At 48.8% G+C, this 16,866-nt stretch overlaps 1 protein-coding gene across 1 annotated transcript in view; it reads left to right on the forward strand.

Annotated features, from left to right (window-relative positions):
• The window catches only part of RPS4X (ribosomal protein S4 X-linked), an 82,382-nt gene that overhangs the window by 25,243 nt on the left and 40,273 nt on the right, over window positions 1-16,866 (forward strand). The gene's annotated exons all lie outside the window — the stretch shown is intronic.

Below are 16,866 nucleotides of genomic sequence, written 5' to 3' on the forward strand. Positions count from 1 at the left end.
AGGAATTCTCCATTGTCAATCCTCTCTATATCCTGTTCGCTCAGTAAAAAACACTGGCACAGTACACTGAGGTACTTGGGGATATGGAGGGGGGGAGAGTCCTAAATTTGAATATTCAGTGCCTTTGTTCGGCTACGCCCGTCCATATCCCAAGAGTACTCCAGTGCCCCCTATGGATTCAAAGAAAAGGATTTACCTGGTAAGTACCAAAATCCTATTTTCTCTGACGTCCTAGTGGATGCTGGGGACTCCGTAAGGACCATGGGGAATAGCGGCTCCGCAGGAGACTAGGCACAAAAGTAAAAGCTTTAGGACTAGCTGGTGTGCACTGGCTCCTCCCCCTATGACCCTCCTCTAAGCCTCAGTTAGATTTTTGTGCCCGAACGAGAAGGGTGCAATCTAGGTGGCTCTCCTGAGCTGCTTAGAGTAAAAGTTTAAATTAGGTTTTTTATTTTCAGTGAGTCCTGCTGGCAACAGGCTCACTGCATCGAGGGACTAAGGGGAGAAGAAGCGAACTCACCTGCGTGCAGAGTGGATTGGGCTTCTTAGGCTACTGGACATTAGCTCCAGAGGGACGATCACAGGCCCAGCCATGGATGGGTCCCAGAGCCGCGCCGCCGTTCCCCTTACAGAGCCAGAAGAGCAGAAGAGGTCCGGAAAATCGGCGGCAGAAGACGTCCTGTCTTCAATAAGGTAGCGCACAGCACCGCAGCTGTGCGCCATTGCTCTCAGCACACTTCACACTCCGGTCACTGAGGGTGCAGGGCGCTGGGGGGGGGGGGCGCCCTGAGACGCAATAAAAATACCTTCGATGGCAAAAAAATACATCACATATAGCTCCTGGGCTATATGGATGCATTTAACCCCTGCCAGAATACATAGAAAAACGGGAGATAGGCTCCGCCCCCTTATCGGCGGCCTTATCTCCTCAGCACACTGGCGCCATTTTCCCTCACAGCTCCGTTGGAGGGAAGCTCCCTGGCTCTCCCCTGCAGTCACTACACTACAGAAAGGGTTAAAAAGAGGGGGGCACTAATTAGGCGCAGTATAAACAATACAGCAGCTATAAGGGGAAAAACACTTATATAAGGTTATCCCTGTATATATATATAGCGCTCTGGTGTGTGCTGGCAAACTCTCCCTCTGTCTCCCCAAAGGGCTAGTGGGGTCCTGTCCTCTATCAGAGCATTCCCTGCGTGTGTGCTGTATGTCGGTACGTTTGTGTCGACATGTATGAGGAGAAAAATTGCCTGTAATAGTGATGTCACCCCCTAGGGGGTCGACACCTGAGTGGATGAACTGTTGGAAGGAATTACGTGACAGTGTCAGCTCTGTATAAAAGACAGTGGTTGACATGAGACAGCCGGCTACTCAGTTTGTGCCTGTCCAGACGTCTCATAGGCCATCAGGGGCTCTAAAGCGCCCGTTACCTCAGATGGCAGATATAGACGCCGACACGGATACTGACTCCAGTGTCGACGGTGAAGAGACAAATGTGACTTCCGGTAGGGCCACACGTTACATGATTGAGGCAATGAAAAATGTTTTACACATTTCTGATAATACGAGTACCACCAAAAAGGGGTATTATGTTCGGTGAGGAAAAACTACCTGTAGTTTTCCTGAATCTGAGAAATTAAATGAGGTGTGTGATGATGCGTGGGTTTCCCCCGATAACAACTGATAATTTCTAAAATGTTATTGGCATTATATCCTTTCCCGCCAGAGGTTAGGGTGCGTTGGGAAACACCCCCTAGGGTGGATAAAGCGCTCACACGCTGGTAAGGGCTCTACCCTCTCCTGAGATGGCCGCCCTTAAGGATCCTGCTGATAGAAAGCAGGAGGGTATCCTAAAATGTATTTACACACATACTGGTGTTACACTGCGACCAGCAATCGCCTCAGCCTGGATGTGCAGTGCTGGGTTGGCATGGTCGGATTCCCTGACTGAAAATATTGATACCCTAGATAGGGACAGTATATTTTTGCCTATAGAGCATTTAAAAGATGCATTTCTATATATGCGTGATGCACAGCGGAATATTTGCCGACTGGCATCAAGTCTAAGTGCCTTGTCCATTTCTACCAGTAGAGGGTTATGGACACGACAGTGGTCAGGTGATGCGGATTTCAAACGGCATTTGGAAGTATTGCCTTATTAAGGGGAGGAGTTATTTGGGGTCGGTCTTTCAGACCTGGTGGCCACGGCAACAGCTGGGAAATCCACGTTTGTACCCCAGGTCGCCTCTCAACATGAGAAGACGCCGTATTATCAGGCGCAGTCTTTTCGTGGACAAGCGGGCCAAAGGTTCCTCATTTCTGCTCCGTGACAGAGGGAGAGGAAAAAGGCTGCAGAAATCAGCCAGTTCCCAGGAACAGAAACCCTCTCCCGCCTCTGCCAAGCCCTCAGTAGGACGCTGGGGCTTTACAAGCAGAATCAGGCATGGTGGGGGGCCCGTCTCAATGAATTTCAGCGCGCAGTGGGCTCACTCGCAAGTAGACCCCTGGATCCTTCAGGTGATATCTCAGGGGTACAAATTAGAATTCGAGACGTCTCCCCCTCGCCGTTTCCTAAAGTCGTCTTTACCGATGTCTCCTTCTGACAGGGAGACCGTTTTGGAAGCCATTCACAAGCTGTATTCCCAGCAGGTGATAATCAAGGTACCCCTCCTGCAACAGGGAACGGGGTATTATTCCACACTGTTGTGGTACCAAAGCCGGACGGCTCGGTGAGACCGATTCTAAATCTAAAATCTTTGAACACTTACATACAGAGGTTCAAATTCAAGATTGAGTCACTCATAGCAGTGATTGCGAACCTGGAAGAAGGGGACTACATGATGTCTCGGGACATCAAGGATGCTTACCTTCATGTCCAAATTTACCCTTCTCACCAAGGGTACCTCAGGTTTATGGTACAGAACTGTCACTATCAGTTCAGACGCTGCCGTATGGATGGTCCACGGCACCCCGGGTCTTTACCAAGGTAATGGCCGAAATGATGATATTCCTTCGAAGGGAGGGAATTTTAATTATCCCTTACTTGGACGATTCCCTGATAAGGGTAAGATCCAGGGAACAGTTGGAGGTCGGTGTAGCACTATCTCAGGTAGTGTTGCGGCAGCACGATTGGATTCTCAATATTCCAAAATCGCAGCTGGTTCCGACGACTCGTTCCTAGGGATGATCCTGGACACAGTCCAGAAAAAGGTGTTTCTCCCGGAGGAGAAAGCCAGGGAGTTATCCGAGCTAGTCAGGAACCTCCTAAAACCGAGCCAAGTCTCAGTGCATCAATGCACAAGGGTTCTGGGTAAAATGGTGGCTTCCTACGAAGCAATCCCATTCGGCAGATTCCACGCAAGAACTTTCCAGTGGGACCTGCTGGACAAATGGTCCGGGTCGCATCTTCAGATGCATCAGCGGATAACCCTGTCACCAAGAACAAGGGTGTCCCTCCTGTGGTGGTTGCAGAGTGCTCATCTTCTAGAGGGCCGCAGATTCGGCATTCAGGACTGGGTCCTGGTGACCACGGATGCCAGCCTGCGAGGCTGGGGAGCAGTCACACAGGGAAGGAATTTCCAGGGCTTATGGTCAAGCCTGGAGACATCACTTCACATAAATATCCTGAAGCTAAGGGCCATTTACAATGCTCTAAGCTTAGCAAGACCTCTGCTTCAAGGTCAGCCTGTGTTGATCCAGTCGGATGACATCACGGCAGTCACCCACGTAAACAGACAGGGTGGCACAAGAAGCAGGAGGGCAATGGCAGAAGCTGCAAGGATTCTTCGCCGGGCGGAAAATCATGTGATAGCACTGTCAGCTATTCCGGGAGTGGACAACTAGGAAGCAGACTTCCTCAGCAGACACGACCTCCACCCGGGAGAGTGGGGACTTCACCCAGAAGTCTTCCACATGATTATAAACCGTTGGGAAAAACTCGACAGGTATTGCGCCAGGTCAAGAGATCCTCAGGCAATAGCTGTAGACGCTCTGGTAACACCGTGGGTGTACCAGTCAGTGTATGTGTTCCCTCATCTGCCTCTCATACCCAAGGTACTGAGATTGATAAGATGGAGAGGAGAAAGCACTATATTCGTGGCTCCGGATTGGCCAAGAAGGACTTGGTAACCGGAACTTCAAAAGATGCTCACGGAGGATCCGTGGCCTCTACCTCTAAGAAGGGACCTGCTTCAGCAAGGACCCTGTCTGTTCCAAGACTTACCGCGACTGCGTTTGACGGCATGGCGGTTGAACGCCGGATCCTGAAGGAAAAAAGGCATTCCAGATGAAGTCATCCCTATCCTGATCAAAGCCAGGAAGGATGTAACCGCAAAACATTATCACCGCATTTGGCGAAAATATGTTGCGTGGTGCGAGGCCAGTAAGGCCCGACGGAGTAAATTCAACTGGGTCGATTCCTACATTTCCTGCAAACAGGAGTGTCTATGGGCCTGAAATTGGGGTCCATTAAGGTTCAAATTTCGGCCCTGTCAATTTTCTTCCAAAAAGAACTAGCTTCAGTCCCTGAAGTTCAGACGTTGTAAAAGGGGTACTGCATATACAGCCTCCTTTTGTGCCTCCAGTGGCACCTTGGGATCTCAATGTAGTTTTTGGGTTCCAAAAAGTCACATTGGTTTGAACCACTTAAATCTGTGGAGTTAAAATATCTCACATGGAAAGTGGTCATGCTGTTGGCCCTGGCCTGGGCCAGGCGCGTGTCAGAATTGGCGGCTTTATCCTGTAAAAGCCCTTATCTGATTTTCCATTCGGACAGGGCGGAATTGAGGACTCGTCCTCAGTTTCTCCCTATGGTGGTTTCAGCGTTTCACCTGAACCAACCTATTGTGGTGCTTGCGGCTACTAGGGACTTGGAGGACTCCAAGTTGCTAGACGTTGTCAGGGCCCTGAAAATATATGTTTCCAGGACGGCTGGAGTCAGAAAATCTGACTCGCTGTTTATCCTGTATGCACCCAACAAGCTGGGTGCTCCTGCTTCTAAGCAGACTATTGCTCGTTGGATTGGTAGCACAATTCAGCTTGCACATTCTGTGGCAGGCCTGCCACAGCCAAAAATCTGTAAATGCCCACTCCACAAGGAAGATGGGCTCATCTTGGGCGGCTGCCCGAGGGGTCTCGGCTTTACAACTTTGCCGAGCAGCTACTTGGTCAGGAGCAAATACGTTTGTAAAATTCTACAAAATTGATACCCTGGCTGAGGAGGACCTGGAGTCTCTCATTTGGTGCTGCAGAGTCATCCGCACTCTCCCGCCCGTTTGGGAGCTTTGGTATAATCCCCATGGTCCTTACGGAGTCCCCAGCATCCACTAGGACGTCAGAGAAAATAAGAATTTACTTACCGATAATTCTATTTCTCATAGTCCGTAGTGGATGCTGGGCGCCCATCCCAAGTGTGGATTGTCTGCAATACTTGTACATAGTTACAAAAATCGGGTTATTATTGTTGTGAGCCATCTTTTCAGAGGCTCCTATGTTATCATGCTGTTAACTGGGTTCAGATCACAGGTTGTACGGTGTGGCTGGTATGAGTCTTACCCGGGATTCAAAATCCTTCCTTATTGTGTACGCTCGTCCGGGCACAGTATCCTAACTGAGGCTTGGAGGAGGGTCATAGGGGGAGGAGCCAGTGCACACCAGCTAGTCCTAAAGCTTTTACTTTTGTGCCCAGTCTCCTGCGGAGCCGCTATTCCCCATGGTCCTTACGGAGTCCCCAGCATCCACTACGGACTATGAGAAATAGAATTATCGGTAAGTAAATTCTTATTTTATAGGGACTGGCAGCTATATACAGTGCATAGGCACTGTTAGGAGATCCCCGCCAGTATAATTAATAGAGGGACCGAAGCGTGCCATGTAGGGGGCGGGGCTTTGTCCTTCAGCTCTGACCAGCACCATTTTCTCTCCACAGCTTGCTGCTCCTGGCCCTTCACTGCTGTCGCAAGTAACAGGGTGCTAAAAACAAGGGGGCGGGCACATAAATTTGGTGTTCGTTATTTATATATAACAAGCGCTTACAGGTCTGGGGCATTGTTTTCTTCAGACCGGTGGGGCGCTGGGTGTGAGCTGGCAAACTCCTCTCTCTCTCTCTGAAAGGCCTTACTGTGGGTCTGTCCCCTTTAGCCCAGTGTGTTTGGGGGTGTCTGTACGTGTGTGTCGACATGGCAGAAACTGAATGCTCTTCCCAGGAGGAGGTACGTATGGGAGCTGACCAGAATGAAGGAGTGACTCCGTCGGCACCGCCGACTGCTGATTGGGTTGAGATGTGGAGTGTGTTAAATAACAGTGTGGCTTTATTGCATAAGAGGTTAGACAAATCTGAGTCTCAGAACCAAGCATGGAGACAATCCATGGGTGACGTGGTGCCACACACTCAGGCCCCCTCAGGGTCCCAAAAACGTTAATTTACCCATATAGCAGACACTGATACCGACATGGATTCCGACTCCAGTGTTGACTATAATGATGCGAAGTTGCATCCTAAAGTGGCTAAGAGTATTCAATACATGATAGTGGCGATAAAAGACGTGTTACATATTACGGAAGACCCCGCTGTCCCTGAGACGAGGGTCTGTATGTTTAAGGGGAAGAAACCGGAGGTAACGTTTCCTCCCTCTCATGAACTGAATGCCCTTTTTGAAAAAGCCTGGGAAATGCCAGACAAGAGGTGGCACATTCCCAGGAGGATTGCTATGCCATACCCGTTTCCTTCTCAGGATAGGGTTGGGTGGGAGGCGACACCCACGGTAGACAAAGCTCTAGCGCGATTGTTCAAGAAGGTAGCACTACAGTCTCCTGAAATGGCGACCCTTAAGGATCCTGCTGATCGTAGGCAGGAAGCTACCTTGAAATCTGTCACGACAGGTACGCTGCTCAGGCCAGCTGTGGCTTCGGCGTGGGTGAGTAACGCAATTGCAAAGTGGGCAGATAACTTGTCATCGAACATAGACACCCTGGATCGAGAGAGCGTTCTTCTGACACTAGGTCATATCAGGGACGCTGCAGTCTATCTAAAGGAGATGGCGAGAGATATTGGCCTTTTGGGATCAAGAGCCAATGCCATGGCAGTCTCGGCCAGGAGGGCGTTGTGGACTCATCAATGGAATGGTGATGCTGATTCTAAGAAGGCTATGGAGGGTCTGCCCTATAAGGGTGGCGTTTTGTTTGGTGAAGGCCTCGCGGACCTGGTTTCTACAGCTACCGCGGGTAAGTCCTATTTTCTGCCTTTTGTTCCTCCACAACAAAAGAAAACAACTCCATATCAGATGCAGTCCTTTCGGTCGCAGAAATTCCGGAAAGGACGTGGGTCATCCTTCCGTGCAGCGAGAGGTAAGGGAAGAGGAAAAAGATCGCCGGCTGTGGCAAGCTCCCAGGAGCAGAAGTCCTCCCCGGCTTCTGCCAAATCCACCGCATGACGCTGGGGCTCCCCTGCGGGCGTCCGCACCGGTGGGGGCGCGTCTTCAGCTTTTCAGTCAGGTATGGGTTTTCTCGGGCCTGGATCCTTGGGTGCTGGAAATTGTGACCCAAGGATACAAGCTGGAGTTTCAAGACGTGCCCCCACACCAATTTTTCAAATCCGCCTTGCCAGCTTCTCTTCCGGAAAGAGAGGTAGTATGTACGGCAATACAGAAGCTGTGTCACCAGTGGTCATTGTCGAGGTATCCCCGTCACAGTGGGGAGAAGGTTTTTATTCAAGCCTGTTTGTGGTCCCGAAGCCGGATGGCTCGGTCAGGCCGATTTTGAACTTAAAATCCCTCAATGTGTATTTGAAAAGTTTCAAATTCAAGATGGAATCTCTCCGAGCGGTTATCTCCAGTCTGGAGGGGGGGGGGGGGGGATTTTATGGTGTCAGTCGACATAAAGGATGCTTACCTACATGTCCCCGTTTTTCCTCATCAGGCGTAACCGAGGTTCGTTGTTCAGGATTGTCACTACCAATTTCAGACGTTGCCGTTTGGTCTTTCCACGGCCCCGAGGATGTTCACCAAGGTAATGGCGTAAATGATGGTGCTCCTACGCAAGCAAGGGGTCACAATTACCCCATACTTGGACGATCTCCTGATAAAGGTGATATCACAGGAGCAGTTAGTAAAGAATGTTGCGCTTTTCCTGCAAGTGCTGCAACAGCATGGCTGGCTCCTAAATTTACCAAAGTCGCAGCTGATTCCGACAACTCGGCTGTCGTTTTTGGGCATGATTCTGGACACCGAACTGCAGAGGATCTTTCTCCCGTTGGAAAAAGCTCAGGAAATCTAGAAAATGGTCAAGGAACTTCTGAAACCGCAAAGAGTGTCTATTCATCACTGCACTCGAGTACTGGGAAAAATGGTGGCGGCCTACGAGGCCATTCCGTTTGGCAGGTTCCATGTAAGAACGTTTCAGTGGGACCTGCTGGACAAGTGGTAAGGGTCCCATCTGCAGATGCACCGGAAGATAAGTCTGTCCCCCAGGGCCAGGGTTTCTCTCCTTTGGTGGCTCCAAAGTTCTAACCTTCTTCTAGAGGGTCGCAGGTTCGGGATCCAAGACTGGATTCTGGTGACGCGAGTCTCCAAGGTTGGGGAGCAGTCACACAGGGACAAAAATTCCAAGGAAAATAGTCAGGCCAGAAAGCTTGTCTGCACATAAACGTGCTGGAGTTAAGGACCATCTACAACGGCCTGCGGCAGGCGGAACATTTTCTTCATGACCTGCCCGTCCTGATTCAATCGGACAACATCACGACCGTGGCGGAACAAAGAGCAGAGCGGCAATGGCGGAGGGCACCAAGATCCTTCGCTGGGCGGAAAACATGCAAGTGCTCTGTCAGATGTCTTCATTCCAGGAGTGGACAACTGGGAAGCAGACTCCTCAGCAGACACTCTCCATCCAGGAGAGTGGGGTCTTCATCAAGAGGTCTTTGCAGAAGTGACAAGGCGTTGGGGACTTCCTCAAATAGACATGATGGCGTCTCGTCTCAACAAGAAGCTTTAGACATATTGTTCCAGGTCGAGGGACCCTCAAGCAATAGCAGTGGACACACTAGTGACACCGTGGGTATTTCGGTTGGTCTGTGTTCCCTCCACTTCCACTCATTCCAAAGGTGTTAAGGATCATAAGAAGAACATGGGTTCAGGAGATACTCGTTGTTCCAGATTGGCCACGGAGGGCCTGGTATCTGGATCTTCAGGAATTATTCACAGGAGATCCCTGGCCTCTTCCTCTGAGAGAGGATCTGTTACAGCAAGGGCCGTGCGTGTTCCAGGACTTACCGCGGTTGCGTTTGACGGCATGGCGGTTGAACGCAAATTCCTAGCTAGGAAGAGTATTCCCGGGGAAGTCATTCCCACTCTACTTAAAGCTAGAAAGGAGGTAACGGCAAAGCATTATCACCGTATTTGGAGAAAATGTGTGTCTTGGTGTGAATCCAAGCAGGCTCCTACGGAAGAATTTCAGCTGGGGCGTTTTCTCCATTTTTTTGCAAGCAGGTGTGCATGCGGGCCTGAAGTTAGGCTCCATTAAAGTGCAGGTGTCTGCTTTATCAATTTTCTTTCAAAAGGAATTAGCCTCGCTTCCAGAAGTACAGACTTTCGTAAAAGGCGTACTACACATCCAACCTCCATTTGCGTGGGACCTTAACGTGGTGTTACAGTTCCTTACATCACATTGGTTTGAACCTTTTACAAAAGGTTGAGTTGAAATTTCTCACTTGGGAAGTGGTCCTGCTATTAGCCTTGGCGTCCGCAAGGCGGATGTCCAAATTGGCGGTTTTGTCTCACAAAAGGCCCTATCTGATTTTCCATGAGGATAGAGCGGAGTTGAGAACTCGTCAACAATTTCTACCAAAGGTGGTTTCTTCATTTCACATGAACCAACCTATTGTGGTGCCTGTGGCTACTGAAGCCTTGGCTGATTCCAAGTCTCTTGATGTGGTCAGAGCTTTGAAAATGTATGTAGCCAGAACGGCTCGAGTTAGGAAAAGAGGCGCTGTTTATCCTGTACGCGGCCAACAAGGTTGGCGCTCCTGCTTCTAAGCAGACTATTGCGCGCTGGATCTGTAATACAATTCAGCACGCTCATTCTACGGCTGGATTGCCGTTACCGAAATCGGTGAATGCCCATTCCACTAGGAAGGTGGGCTCATCTTGAGCGGCTGCCTGAGGCGTCTCGGCATTACAGCTTTGCCGAGCAGCTACTTGGTCGGGGTCAAACACTTTCTTTTTCATCCACTAGGGGTCACTGGAGTACTCTTGGGATATGGACGGCTTCCGTAGGAAACAGGGCACTGAATATTTAAATTTAGAACACTCCACCCCTCCATATCCCCAAGTACCTCAGTGTTTTTTCTGTGCTCGAAGTAGCAACAGGTCAATGTGGCTGGGTCCACAATATTTTTTGACTTTTTTCTTTTTTCATACAAATCCCTTTCCCCCTTCCAAAAGGCAGGGTCAGGGATAGTGCAAGCTTCTAATAGCAGCTGTGGCGTGTCTGTCCTCACTGAATGAGCACCCTCACAGCCAAACAGATCCTCCTGCACAGGCTGGCCGGCGCTTGCAGAGAAGCCCCGTCGGAGCCTCACCACAAGCAGCAGGAGTCAAGGTATGTTGAACGGGGCGGTCAGCTTCCGCTGCCACCCCGCTGTGTGGGGACATTGTTTATATGATGCCGGGATCCCTCTGCAGACGCCCGCCGCCGCTGCTCCGGCCCTCGCCGCTGCACGGCCGCTGCTCACAGCGATTCAAGACGCGCTCCCCGCTCTGTCACGGCGCGTCCCGCTACCCGGCTCCCGCTGGCGGCCCCACACATCCGCAACGGAGCATGCAGGGGGGAGGGGGGGCATTATACTGTGATTATGTAACAAATGGGGCAATCAGCGGCATGAGAGGGAAAACCTGCAGCAACAGCAGTATGCTAGGCTGCAGGGTTAATTACAGGATTTCATATAAATGTCACTTTAACCTGCACTGTGATTATATGGGTAAGCATGGCAGCCATTTCTAACCATGCTTCCTGTGTCTTCCTGCTGTGATTCCAGAACTTTCCAGTACTACATCTCTACTCCACCGGAGGCGCAGGGGTGTTAGTGGGAATTTGGGATCACATTTCATAGTACTGGCCACGTGTACTGCACTTGGCCAGATATATAGATAGAGAGATATAGATATATAGAGACTCCTTGGTACTATTTTACGGAGTCGTGCAAGTGTCTGCTTTTTTTTTTGTGTGTGTATTGTATTGTCTGTCGCCATAATGAGTAAGGCACCAGCAAAAACTAAAAAGCATAATTGCAAAGTCTGTAGCAGTGTGTTACCGGATGGATCTACCACATGTACAGTATGTTTTGTGGATTTGGTTCCGAATAAAAATTCTGCTCTGGTTTTAAAGCCAATTTCCTCCCCGGACCCTCCATGGGAAATGCTAGCCAATGTACTGGCTGGGTTGCAATCAGAATTGACCGCCGCTCGACAGGAGCGGGGAACGGCAAGATCTGAGTCTAGGGTGAGACCACCAGAACTATCAGAGGGGTCTCAGCCTTGCGAAAGGTCCAAATCCATTTTGGGTAGAAGGGATAAATTTCATATGTCTTATGTCCAGTTTCTGCTATGTTGCATTCTGACAATTCCATGCCAGACCTCACGGCACAAGATGAGGGTGAGGAGGGTGAAGTGGAGTCAGATAGTGAGGATTTTAACAGCTCAGGAATTGATAATCTCATCAGAGCGTTGCGTCAGTCTCTGAAGTTTACAGAAACTGAGGAGCCTCTCACAAATGATCAGGTCGTATTTACTAAACGACAGAGAACTCCAATAAGTTTTCCTGTGTCGGAGTCTCTTAATAAGCTGTTAGTAGAAACTAGACAGGCTCCAGATAAACTGTTTTCTATACCTCGCAGATTTAAGTCTAGTTACCGGTTTCCAGACTCGGTGACATGTACATGGGAGAATCCACCAATAGTCGATTCGTCAGTGTCGAAGCTTACGAAGAAATTAACCATACCAGTGCCAGCGGCTACTACGCTTAAAGACCCTTCAGATCGCAAAATAGAAACTATGCTAAAGTCCATGTATGTAGCAGCAGGAGTGCTGCTGAGACCTGGCTTGGTTGGTATCTGGGTCACTAAGGCGCTCATAGTATGGATAACAGAACTTAAGTCTGCCCTCTATGACGAACACCTTATACTTCTTGCTGGTCAAATGTGTGAGGCTGCGGAGTATCTCTGTACAGCTTCTACTGACGCCTGTCAGCTCACTTCTCGTATTTCATCGTCGCTAGTTACGGCACGACGAGCACTCTGGCTGCGTTCTTGGCAAGCGGAGGCAGAGGTCAAATGAGGTATAGAGGCGTTACCTTACGATGGTAAGAAATTGTTTGGTCCTGAATTGGACACATGGATTTCTGAGGCTACGGGTGGAAAGTCTGTTTTCTTACCATTGCCTCCACCGGTACCAAGAAGCAGGTACTCTGGACCTTCGTTCAAATCCTTTAGACCGCAGTCCTTTCGCGGACGTGGCAGAGGAACAGCCACGCCTGGTAGACGTGGACGTGGTTTCCAACAAACCAACACAAGTCGTCAGGACGCTAAGGTCACTGACAAGCCAGTGGCATGACGGGCTACCAGCCCATCTCGGTTCTCCGATTGTGGGAGCACGCCTTCAGACGTTCCATTTGGCGTGGTTCCAGACATCCGCGGATGGGTGGATCCGCAATTTAGTGTTAAGAGGTTACAAAATAGAGTTCGACTGTCTTCCGCCACTGCGGTTTTTCAAGACAGGACTGCCTCTGTCGGACGACAAGAGAGCGGTTCTGCAAATTGCCATTCAGTCCCTACTGGATTCAGCAGTTTTGATTCCGGTCCCTGTACACCAACAGGGTCGGGGTTATTATTCCAGTCTGTTTGTGGTACCGAAGCCGGATAGCTCAGTCAAGCCGATATTGAACTTAAAGGGTCTCAATCGGTACGTAATTTACTACAAATTCAAGATGGAATCTCTGCGCTCAGTGATTGCAAGTTTAGAGCCAGGGGAGTTCATGATTGCGCTAGATCTCAAGGATGCGTACTTACACATTCCGATTTGGCAGCCTCATCAGAGGTTCTTGCGGTTTGCAATATGCCACAACCATTACCAGTTTCGGGCTCTACCGTTTGGCCTATCGTCAGCGCCTCGGGTATTCACAAAAGTGATGTCTGTGATGATAGCTCATCTGAGATCCCTGGGAGTGACAATAGTTCCGTATTTGGACGATCTGCTCATCAAAGCCCCGTCTCAACAGATACTTCTCCAACATGCGCTGCTAATGTACAATGTACTGGTTTACCACGGTTGGATTGTCAACTTCAAGAAATCACATCTAATTCCGTCTCAACGCCTTCAATTCCTAGGTATGATTTTCGATAGTCAATCAAAGAATTTACCTACCACAACAGAAAGTACAGATTATTCGCCATCTGGTACAATTAGTGCTCAAGCCACGCACAGTCTCGGTACATTTGTGCATTCGCCTCTTAGGCACAATGGTGGCTGCTTTCGAAGCGCTTCAGTTCGGAAGATTTCACTCACGTCCTTTTCAACTGGATGTGCTCGCACAGTGGTCGGGCTCGCATCTGCAGATTCACCAGAGGGTGAGGTTGTCTCCACGGGCCAGAGTATCTCTACTCTGGTGGCTCAAAGTACACAATCTAACCACAGGGAAACGGTTCGGCGCCTGGAATTGGATAATTCTAACGACGGACGCGAGTCTCAGAGGTTGGAAGCTGTAGTTCAAAATTGTCAGCTCCAGGGTCTCTGGGTGGATCACGAAAGATTGCTGTCTATAAATGTCCTAGAACTCCGGGCAATTTACAATGCGCTACGACAAGCAATGCGCATGCTTCAGTCTGAGAATAAGGGGTATATGCAATTGCGGTCGAATTCCCGAAATTGTCGAATTTCGGGAATTTTTTGCCCAAAAAAAAAAATAGTCAATGCAATTCAGTGCTTTCCGTCAAAAAAACGGACTTTCAAAATTAGACTTTTTGAAATTCGACTTTTGTCAAATTCGACTTTTCTGCAATGATACAAGTGCTGCAATTCGACCAAAGTGTATTCAATTGAAGTTTGGAAATTCGACAACAGTGCTTTTAGACAGTAAATTCGTCATTTTCAATCCGCCACACTTTGGTGGATGAAACTAATAAAAAAAATTTAAAACATGTTTTTTTTTTTTTTTTTTTTTTATTGATAATAGCATATCTATTTATATTAGAAGGGATTAGGTACTTGGTTCCTCTTTTTTGGAGGCACAAGTATTATTCATATATTTTTTTAAAACTATATATTTATATATATATATATATATATATATATATATATATATTTATATTTATATATATATATATATATATATATATATATATATATATATATACATACATATACACACACACACAACCAACTGCAGGTGCGGCACTCCGTGCGACGAAATCAACGGGACACTTACTTCAAGGTGGTGACAACGTTTCAATGCGGTTTATTCGTGCATTTTCATCAGGTCAGAGATGAAAATGCACGAATAAACCGCATTGAAACGTTGTCACCACCTTGAAGTAAGTGTCCCGTTGATTTCGTCGCACGGAGTGCCGCACCTGCAGTTGGTTGTATTTGAATCTTTGTGGAGGCACCCAGCGCTTTTGTTTGCTTTATTGGGAGAGCCGGACTCGCTTGTTTATATATATATATATATATATATATATATATATATATATATATATTTATATATATATATATATATATATATATATATTTATATTTATAATGATTTATTTTTTTTTTTTTTTTTAAGATGGAATGGTAAAAATCAGAAAAAAAATGGCGTGGGGTCCCCCCTCCAAAGCATAACCAGCCTCGGGCTCTTCGAGCTGGTCCTGGTTCTAAAAATGCGGGGTAAAAATTGACAGGGGATCCCCCGTATTTTTAAAACCAGCACCGGGATCTGCGCCTGGTGCTGGTGCAAAAAATACGGGGGACAAAAAGAGTAGAGGTCCCCCGTATTTTTTACACCAGCATCGGGCTCCACTAGCTGGACAGATAATGCCACAGCCGGGGGTCACTTTTATACAGTGCCTTGCGGCCGTGGCATTAAATATCCAACTAGTCACCCCTGGCCGGGGTACCCTGGGGGAGTGGGGACCCCTTCAATCAAGGGGTCCCCCCCCCCAGCCACCCAAGGGCCAGGGGTGAAGCCCGAGACTGGCAGTCGGCGTGTCATTCGGGGAAAGGGTGCTCATGTGTCAACATGGGACCCCTTTCAGTCCGGTGGTTCGGGTGTTCGTGTTTTTTTTTTTTTTTTTGCCAAGTACGAGGTTTATCTCTGGACGTGGATTTATCTCTGGACACTGGCAGGTGAGTATAATTTTTTTCACAGGTACCCTCGGATCGTCGGAGACTGGCAGTCGGCGTGTCAACATAGGTAAGTATGTGTGTGTCGGCAGTGTGTAATAAAGTTGTACTTGTCACGGTGTGTGTCTCCTGTTTTTATTTGGGTATTTTTTTTCCAGTAGTACTACAGGTACCAGCGGGCCTGTTTTTCTCCCGCATGCTGGTACTTGTGGTTCTCCAAGTACCAGCTTGTGGGGGAGGCTTGCTGGGACTTGTAGTACTACTGAAAAAAACTATATTCTGTCATTTTACTCAAGGCTATCCGCCTCCCATCCGCAGCCCTTGGATGGGGGGGACAGCCTCGGGCTTCACCCCTGGCCCTTGGGTGGCTGGGGGGGGGGACCCCTTGATTGAAGGGGTCCCCACTCCCCCAGGGTACCCCGGCCAGGGGTGACTAGTTGGATATTTAATGCCACGGCCGCAAGGCACTGTATAAAAGTGACCCCCGGCTGTGGCATTATCTGTCCAGCTAGTGGAGCCCGATGCTGGTGTAAAAAATACGGGGGACCTCTACTCTTTTTGTCCCCCGTATTTTTTGCACCAGCACCAGGCGCAGATCCCGGTGCTGGTTTTAAAAATACGGGGGATCCCCTGTCAATTTTTACCCCGCATTTTTAGAACCAGGACCAGCTCGAAGAGCCCGAGGCTGGTTATGCTTTGGAGGGGGGACCCCACGCCATTTTTTTCCAAGTTTTTCCCGTTTTTTTAAATCGCGGCAAAATCCGGCAAATCGGCCGGTTTTCGCCCGCGGGACTGTCGAATCCGTTTTTCATTGAATATGGTGAATTCCGGCAGCCACCTGCCGGAATTCACCTGTCTAATTGTGTCGAATTAAAAAACGGCGATAATTTGCCGCGATTCGCCGCTAATTGCATATACCCCTAAGTCTCTGGATGTGGTCAGAGGTTTAAAGATTTATGTAGCCAGGATGGCTCCATTGAGGAAAACAGAGTCTCTGTTTTGTATGCTCCCAATAAGATTGGGGTTCCTGCTTCCAAGCAGACCATTGCCCACTGGATATGTCAGACGATTCAGCAGGCTCATTCAACGGCAGGCTTGCCGTTGCCGAAATCAGTGAAGGCCCATTCCACTAGGAAGGTGGGTTCCTCCTGGGCGGCTGCCCGGGGTGTCTCGGCATTGCAACTTTGCCGAGCTGCTACTTGGTCGGGGTCGAACACGTTTGCTGAATTTTACAAGTTTGATACCTTGGCCGATGAAGACCTTAAATTTGGTCAATCGGTGCTGCAGAGTCATCCGCACTCTCCCGCCCGCTATTGAGTTTTGGTATAAACCCCACGGTCTTTTGAGAGTGCCCAACATCCTCTAGGACGAAATAGAAAATAGGATTTTAAATACCTACCGGTAAATCCTTTTTCTAGGAGTCCGTAGAGGATGTTGGGCGACCATCCCAGTGCGTACTGTATCTGCAGTTTAGTTCTGGTTACACACAGGTTGTGTT

This window comes from Pseudophryne corroboree, chromosome 8 (genome assembly GCF_028390025.1).
Source record: "Pseudophryne corroboree isolate aPseCor3 chromosome 8, aPseCor3.hap2, whole genome shotgun sequence".
Classification (NCBI taxonomy): Eukaryota; Metazoa; Chordata; class Amphibia; order Anura; family Myobatrachidae; genus Pseudophryne; species Pseudophryne corroboree.